Source organism: Megalopta genalis, unplaced genomic scaffold (genome assembly GCF_051020955.1).
Source record: "Megalopta genalis isolate 19385.01 unplaced genomic scaffold, iyMegGena1_principal scaffold0068, whole genome shotgun sequence".
NCBI lineage: Eukaryota > Metazoa > Arthropoda > Insecta > Hymenoptera > Halictidae > Megalopta > Megalopta genalis.
The window spans coordinates 25,001-35,000 of record NW_027476137.1 but is presented as its reverse complement, the minus strand read 5'-3'; positions in this window follow the sequence as shown (position 1 = coordinate 35,000).

Below are 10,000 nucleotides of genomic sequence, written 5' to 3'. Positions count from 1 at the left end.
AAATATTGCAAGGTTCCCGATTCCACAAAATTATAAAAAGTATACGGCTGTGTAGCAGGGATCAAAACGAGTAATTTCGTGTATAAAGTTTAATTAATATCCCATTAGTTTGCCGGGAAACATCGATTATTCCGATCTAGAAAGAGACAGAGACAGTCGATCCGCGTTATGTTAAATATTTCAAGGTTCCCGATTCCACAAAATTATAAAAAGTATACGGCTGTGTAGCGGGGATCAAAACGAGTAATTTCATGTATAAAGTTTAATTAAACTCCCAATAGTTTGCCGGGAAACATCGATTCTTCCGATCTAGAAAGAGACAGAGACAGTCGATCCGCGTTATGATAAATATTTCGAGGTTCCCGATTCCACAAAATTATAAAAAGTATACGGCTGTGTAGCGGGGATCAGAACGAGTAATTTCATGTATAAAGTTTAATTAAACTCCCAATAGTTTGCCGGGAAACATCGATTCTTCCGATCTAGAAAGAGACAGAGACAGTCGATCCGCGTTATGATAAATATTTCGAGGTTCCCGATTCCACAAAATTATAAAAAGTATACGGCTGTGTAGCGGGGATCAGAACGAGTAATTTCATGTATAAAGTTTAATTAAACTCCCAATAGTTTGCCGGGAAACATCGATTCTTCCGATCTAGAAAGAGACAGAGACAGTCGATCCGCGTTATGATAAATATTTCGAGGTTCCCGATTCCACAAAATTATAAAAAGTATACGGCTGTGTAGCGGGGATCAGAACGAGTAATTTCATGTATAAAGTTTAATTAAACTCCCAATAGTTTTCCGGGAAACATCGATTCTTCCGATCTAGAAAGAGACAGAGACAGTCGATCCGCGTTATGATAAATATTTCGAGGTTCCCGATTCCACAAATTTATAAAAAGTTTACGGCTGTGTAGCGGGGATCAGAACGAGTAATTTCATGTATAAAGTTTAATTAAACTCCCAATAGTTTGCCGGGAAACATCGATTCTTCCGATCTAGAAAGAGACAGAGACAGTCGATCCGCGTTATGATAAATATTTCAAGGTTCCCGATTCCACAAAATTATAAAAAGTATACGGCTGTGTAGCGGGGATCAAAACGAGTAATTTCATGTATAAAGTTTAATTAAACTTCCAATAGTTTGTCGGGAAACATCGATAGTTCGATCGCGCGAGAGAGACAGAGAAACGAACAGACTTCTTTTCGATTTACGGCTAAAATAAATTTTTCTAATTTTTTTCAATAACATATTCTTGCTTAGATAACTTTTTTACATAGGGATTAAGCATTTAGAACGATATAATGTTTAAAATAAGGGCACTTTACTCTTGACATTTTTCGGTTTTTTCAATTTTCTGGAAAATCCTATCATTAGATTTTTTTAAAAATACGATATTCTTGCTTAACTAACGTTTTTACATAGGGATTAAGCATTTAGAACGAAATCTAATGTAGGAAAATGGTACTTTACTCTTGATCGGTACGTTGGGACTTTGAAAATATTCGGGCGTACGCGGCGCGCTCGGCGCTTCGAACAGCTCCGGTGTCCCCATTATTTTCGATTTACGGCTAAAATAAATTTTTCTAATTTTTTTCAATAACATATTCCTGCTAAAATAACTTTTTTACATAGGGATTAAGCATTTAGAACGATACATTGTTTAAAATAAGGGCACTTTACTTGACATTTTACGGTTTTTTCAATTTTCTGAAAAATCCTATCATTAGATTTTTTTAAAAATACGATATTCTTGCTTAACTAACGTTTCTACATAGGGATTAAGCATTTAGAACGAAATCTAATGTCAGAAAATGGCACTTTACTCTTGACATTTTTCGGTTTTTTCAATTTTCTGGGAAATCCTATCATTAGATTTTTTTAAAAATACGATATTCTTGCTTAACTAACGTTTTTACATAGGGATTAAGCATTTAGAACGAAATCTAATGTAGGAAAATGGTACTTTACTCTTGATCGGTACGTTGGGACTTTGAAAATATTCGGGCGTTCCAATCGCTCGTCTGTTGCATCATAGCGCGTCTCGGCGCAATCGACCGATTCGCTCGATCCATTATTTTCGATTTACGGCTAAAATAAATTTTTCTAATTTTTTTCAATAACATATTCCTGCTAAAATAACTTTTTTACATAGGGATTAAGCATTTAGAACGATACATTGTTTAAAATAAGGGCACTTTACTCTTGACATTTTACGGTTTTTTCAATTTTCTGAAAAATCCTATCATTAGATTTTTTTAAAAATACGATATTCTTGCTTAACTAACGTTTCTACATAGGGATTAAGCATTTAGAACGAAATCTAATGTCAGAAAATGGCACTTTACTCTTGACATTTTTCGGTTTTTTCAATTTTCTGGAAAATCCTATCATTAGATTTTTTTAAAAATACGATATTCTTGCTTAACTAACGTTTTTACATAGGGATTAAGCATTTAGAACGAAATCTAATGTAGGAAAATGGTACTTTACTCTTGATCGGTACGTTGGGACTTTGAAAATATTCGGGCGTTCCAATCGCTCGTCTGTTGCATCATAGCGCGTCTCGGCGCAATCGACCGATTCGCTCGATCCATTATTTTCGATTTACGGCTAAAATAAATTTTTCTAATTTTTTTCAATAACATATTCCTGCTAAAATAACTTTTTTACATAGGGATTAAGCATTTAGAACGATACATTGTTTAAAATAAGGGCACTTTACTCTTGACATTTTACGGTTTTTTCAATTTTCTGAAAAATCCTATCATTAGATTTTTTTAAAAATACGATATTCTTGCTTAACTAACGTTTTTACATAGGGATTAAGCATTTAGAACGAAATCTAATGTAGGAAAATGGTACTTTACTCTTGATCGGTACGTTGGGACTTTGAAAATATTCGGGGGTTCCAATCGCTCGTCTGTTGCATCATAGCGCGTCTCGGCGCAATCGACCGATTCGCTCGATCCATTATTTTCGATTTACGGCTAAAATAAATTTTTCTAATTTTTTTCAATAACATATTCCTGCTTAAATAACTTTTTTACATAGGGATTAAGCATTTAGAACGATACATTGTTTAAAATAAGGGCACTTTACTCTTGACATTTTACGGTTTTTTCAATTTTCTGAAAAATCCTATCATTAGATTTTTTTAAAAATACGATATTCTTGCTTAACTAACGTTTCTACATAGGGATTAAGCATTTAGAACGAAATCTAATGTCAGAAAATGGCACTTTACTCTTGACATTTTTCGGTTTTTTCAATTTTCTGGGAAATCCTATCATTAGATTTTTTTAAAAATACGATATTCTTGCTTAACTAACGTTTTTACATAGGGATTAAGCATTTAGAACGAAATCTAATGTAGGAAAATGGTACTTTACTCTTGATCGGTACGTTGGGACTTTGAAAATATTCGGGCGTTCCAATCGCTCGTCTGTTGCATCATAGCGCGTCTCGGCGCAATCGACCGATTCGCTCGATCCATTATTTTCGATTTACGGCTAAAATAAATTTTTCTAATTTTTTTCAATAACATATTCCTGCTAAAATAACTTTTTTACATAGGGATTAAGCATTTAGAACGATACATTGTTTAAAATAAGGGCACTTTACTCTTGACATTTTACGGTTTTTTCAATTTTCTGAAAAATCCTATCATTAGATTTTTTTAAAAATACGATATTCTTGCTTAACTAACGTTTCTACATAGGGATTAAGCATTTAGAACGAAATCTAATGTCAGAAAATGGCACTTTACTCTTGACATTTTTCGGTTTTTTCAATTTTCTGGAAAATCCTATCATTAGATTTTTTTAAAAATACGATATTCTTGCTTAACTAACGTTTTTACATAGGGATTAAGCATTTAGAACGAAATCTAATGTAGGAAAATGGTACTTTACTCTTGATCGGTACGTTGGGACTTTGAAAATATTCGGGCGTTCCAATCGCTCGTCTGTTGCATCATAGCGCGTCTCGGCGCAATCGACCGATTCGCTCGATCCATTATTTTCGATTTACGGCTAAAATAAATTTTTCTAATTTTTTTCAATAACATATTCCTGCTTAAATAACTTTTTTACATAGGGATTAAGCATTTAGAACGATACATTGTTTAAAATAAGGGCACTTTACTCTTGACATTTTACGGTTTTTTCAATTTTCTGAAAAATCCTATCATTAGATTTTTTTAAAAATACGATATTCTTGCTTAACTAACGTTTCTACATAGGGATTAAGCATTTAGAACGAAATCTAATGTCAGAAAATGGCACTTTACTCTTGACATTTTTCGGTTTTTTCAATTTTCTGGAAAATCCTATCATTAGATTTTTTTAAAAATACGATATTCTTGCTTAACTAACGTTTTTACATAGGGATTAAGCATTTAGAACGAAATCTAATGTAGGAAAATGGTACTTTACTCTTGATCGGTACGTTGGGACTTTGAAAATATTCGGGCGTTCCAATCGCTCGTCTGTTGCATCATAGCGCGTCTCGGCGCAATCGACCGATTCGCTCGATCCATTATTTTCGATTTACGGCTAAAATAAATTTTTCTAATTTTTTTCAATAACATATTCCTGCTTAAATAACTTTTTTACATAGGGATTAAGCATTTAGAACGATACATTGTTTAAAATAAGGGCACTTTACTCTTGACATTTTACGGTTTTTTCAATTTTCTGAAAAATCCTATCATTAGATTTTTTTAAAAATACGATATTCTTGCTTAACTAACGTTTCTACATAGGGATTAAGCATTTAGAACGAAATCTAATGTCAGAAAATGGCACTTTACTCTTGACATTTTTCGGTTTTTTCAATTTTCTGGAAAATCCTATCATTAGATTTTTTTAAAAATACGATATTCTTGCTTAACTAACGTTTTTACATAGGGATTAAGCATTTAGAACGAAATCTAATGTAGGAAAATGGTACTTTACTCTTGATCGGTACGTTGGGACTTTGAAAATATTCGGGCGTTCCAATCGCTCGTCTGTTGCATCATAGCGCGTCTCGGCGCAATCGACCGATTCGCTCGATCCATTATTTTCGATTTACGGCTAAAATAAATTTTTCTAATTTTTTTCAATAACATATTCCTGCTTAAATAACTTTTTTACATAGGGATTAAGCATTTAGAACGATACATTGTTTAAAGTAAGGGCACTTTACTCTTGACATTTTACGGTTTTTTCAATTTTCTGAAAAATCCTATCATTAGATTTTTTTAAAAATACGATATTCTTGCTTAACTAACGTTTCTACATAGGGATTAAGCATTTAGAACGAAATCTAATGTCAGAAAATGGCACTTTACTCTTGACATTTTTCGGTTTTTTCAATTTTCTGGAAAATCCTATCATTAGATTTTTTTAAAAATACGATATTCTTGCTTAACTAACGTTTTTACATAGGGATTAAGCATTTAGAACGAAATCTAATGTAGGAAAATGGTACTTTACTCTTGATCGGTACGTTGGGACTTTGAAAATATTCGGGCGTACGCGGCGCGCTCGGCGCTTCGAACAGCTCCGGTGTCCCCATTATTTTCGATTTACGGCTAAAATAAATTTTTCTAATTTTTTTCAATAACATATTCCTGCTAAAATAACTTTTTTACATAGGGATTAAGCATTTAGAACGATACATTGTTTAAAATAAGGGCACTTTACTCTTGACATTTTACGGTTTTTTCAATTTTCTGAAAAATACTATCATCAGATTTTTTTAAAAATACGATATTCTTGCTTAACTAACGTTTCTACATAGGGATTAAGCATTTAGAACGAAATCTAATGTCAGAAAATGGCACTTTACTCTTGACATTTTTCGGTTTTTTCAATTTTCTGGAAAATCCTATCATTAGATTTTTTTAAAAATACGATATTCTTGCTTAACTAACGTTTTTACATAGGGATTAAGCATTTAGAACGAAATCTAATGTAGGAAAATGGTACTTTACTCTTGATCGGTACGTTGGGACTTTGAAAATATTCGGGCGTTCCAATCGCTCGTCTGTTGCATCATAGCGCGTCTCGGCGCAATCGACCGATTCGCTCGATCCATTATTTTCGATTTACGGCTAAAATAAATTTTTCTAATTTTTTTCAATAACATATTCCTGCTTAAATAACTTTTTTACATAGGGATTAAGCATTTAGAACGATACATTGTTTAAAATAAGGGCACTTTACTCTTGACATTTTACGGTTTTTTCAATTTTCTGAAAAATCCTATCATTAGATTTTTTTAAAAATACGATATTCTTGCTTAACTAACGTTTCTACATAGGGATTAAGCATTTAGAACGAAATCTAATGTCAGAAAATGGCACTTTACTCTTGACATTTTTCGGTTTTTTCAATTTTCTGGAAAATCCTATCATTAGATTTTTTTAAAAATACGATATTCTTGCTTAACTAACGTTTTTACATAGGGATTAAGCATTTAGAACGAAATCTAATGTAGGAAAATGGTACTTTACTCTTGATCGGTACGTTGGGACTTTGAAAATATTCGGGCGTACGCGGCGCGCTCGGCGCTTCGAACAGCTCCGGTGTCCCCATTATTTTCGATTTACGGCTAAAATAAATTTTTCTAATTTTTTTCAATAACATATTCCTGCTAAAATAACTTTTTTACATAGGGATTAAGCATTTAGAACGATACATTGTTTAAAATAAGGGCACTTTACTCTTGACATTTTACGGTTTTTTCAATTTTCTGAAAAATCCTATCATTAGATTTTTTTAAAAATACGATATTCTTGCTTAACTAACGTTTCTACATAGGGATTAAGCATTTAGAACGAAATCTAATGTAGGAAAATGGTACTTTACTCTTGATCGGTACGTTGGGACTTTGAAAATATTCGGGGGTTCCAATCGCTCGTCTGTTGCATCATAGCGCGTCTCGGCGCAATCGACCGATTCGCTCGATCCATTATTTTCGATTTACGGCTAAAATAAATTTTTCTAATTTTTTTCAATAACATATTCCTGCTTAAATAACTTTTTTACATAGGGATTAAGCATTTAGAACGATACATTGTTTAAAATAAGGGCACTTTACTCTTGACATTTTACGGTTTTTTCAATTTTCTGAAAAATCCTATCATTAGATTTTTTTAAAAATACGATATTCTTGCTTAACTAACGTTTCTACATAGGGATTAAGCATTTAGAACGAAATCTAATGTCAGAAAATGGCACTTTACTCTTGACATTTTTCGGTTTTTTCAATTTTCTGGAAAATCCTATCATTAGATTTTTTTAAAAATACGATATTCTTGCTTAACTAACGTTTTTACATAGGGATTAAGCATTTAGAACGAAATCTAATGTAGGAAAATGGTACTTTACTCTTGATCGGTACGTTGGGACTTTGAAAATATTCGGGCGTTCCAATCGCTCGTCTGTTGCATCATAGCGCGTCTCGGCGCAATCGACCGATTCGCTCGATCCATTATTTTCGATTTACGGCTAAAATAAATTTTTCTAATTTTTTTCAATAACATATTCCTGCTTAAATAACTTTTTTACATAGGGATTAAGCATTTAGAACGATACATTGTTTAAAATAAGGGCACTTTACTCTTGACATTTTACGGTTTTTTCAATTTTCTGAAAAATCCTATCATTAGATTTTTTTAAAAATACGATATTCTTGCTTAACTAACGTTTCTACATAGGGATTAAGCATTTAGAACGAAATCTAATGTCAGAAAATGGCACTTTACTCTTGACATTTTTCGGTTTTTTCAATTTTCTGGAAAATCCTATCATTAGATTTTTTTAAAAATACGATATTCTTGCTTAACTAACGTTTTTACATAGGGATTAAGCATTTAGAACGAAATCTAATGTAGGAAAATGGTACTTTACTCTTGATCGGTACGTTGGGACTTTGAAAATATTCGGGCGTTCCAATCGCTCGTCTGTTGCATCATAGCGCGTCTCGGCGCAATCGACCGATTCGCTCGATCCATTATTTTCGATTTACGGCTAAAATAAATTTTTCTAATTTTTTTCAATAACATATTCCTGCTTAAATAACTTTTTTACATAGGGATTAAGCATTTAGAACGATACATTGTTTAAAATAAGGGCACTTTACTCTTGACATTTTACGGTTTTTTCAATTTTCTGAAAAATCCTATCATTAGATTTTTTTAAAAATACGATATTCTTGCTTAACTAACGTTTCTACATAGGGATTAAGCATTTAGAACGAAATCTAATGTCAGAAAATGGCACTTTACTCTTGACATTTTTCGGTTTTTTCAATTTTCTGGAAAATCCTATCATTAGATTTTTTTAAAAATACGATATTCTTGCTTAACTAACGTTTTTACATAGGGATTAAGCATTTAGAACGAAATCTAATGTAGGAAAATGGTACTTTACTCTTGATCGGTACGTTGGGACTTTGAAAATATTCGGGCGTACGCGGCGCGCTCGGCGCTTCGAACAGCTCCGGTGTCCCCATTATTTTCGATTTACGGCTAAAATAAATTTTTCTAATTTTTTTCAATAACATATTCCTGCTAAAATAACTTTTTTACATAGGGATTAAGCATTTAGAACGATACATTGTTTAAAATAAGGGCACTTTACTCTTGACATTTTACGGTTTTTTCAATTTTCTGAAAAATCCTATCATTAGATTTTTTTAAAAATACGATATTCTTGCTTAACTAACGTTTCTACATAGGGATTAAGCATTTAGAACGAAATCTAATGTCAGAAAATGGCACTTTACTCTTGACATTTTTCGGTTTTTTCAATTTTCTGGAAAATCCTATCATTAGATTTTTTTAAAAATACGATATTCTTGCTTAACTAACGTTTTTACATAGGGATTAAGCATTTAGAACGAAATCTAATGTAGGAAAATGGTACTTTACTCTTGATCGGTACGTTGGGACTTTGAAAATATTCGGGCGTACGCGGCGCGCTCGGCGCTTCGAACAGCTCCGGTGTCCCCATTATTTTCGATTTACGGCTAAAATAAATTTTTCTAATTTTTTTCAATAACATATTCCTGCTAAAATAACTTTTTTACATAGGGATTAAGCATTTAGAACGATACATTGTTTAAAATAAGGGCACTTTACTCTTGACATTTTACGGTTTTTTCAATTTTCTGAAAAATCCTATCATTAGATTTTTTTAAAAATACGATATTCTTGCTTAACTAACGTTTCTACATAGGGATTAAGCATTTAGAACGAAATCTAATGTCAGAAAATGGCACTTTACTCTTGACATTTTTCGGTTTTTTCAATTTTCTGGAAAATCCTATCATTAGATTTTTTTAAAAATACGATATTCTTGCTTAACTAACGTTTTTACATAGGGATTAAGCATTTAGAACGAAATCTAATGTAGGAAAATGGTACTTTACTCTTGATCGGTACGTTGGGACTTAGAAAATATTCGGCCGTACGCGGCGCGTCTCGGCGCTTCGAACAGCTCCGGTGTCCCCATTATTTTCGATTTACGGCTAAAATAAATTTTTCTAATTTTTTTCAATTACATATTCTTGCTTAGATAACTTTTTTACATAGGGATTAAGCATTTAGAACGACATATTGTTTAAAATAATGGTACTTTACTCTTGTGATTTTTCGGTTTTTTTTGATTATTTTGAAAAATAAATTTTTGTAATTTTTTTAAATACGATATTCGTGATCAGTGAACGATTTCACATATGGATTAAGCATTTAGAATCGTGCGGAAGCGTTATTAAAAAAGTTTACTCGATGCGATGGGACTTTGAAAAGTTTGTGAAAATTTTCATATTGGGAAAAAATGTGTAATTTTTTGTCTAGTTTACGGTAATGTAATTTATTTTAATGTTTACTATAAATTTTTTTTTCGTTCGTTCACGCGCTATGTTACAACAGCACGGCCGGGCGGTCTGTTGCCGCGGCGGTTTACACTCATAAGCGCGCGTGCTATTCGGCCGGCGGCGCCG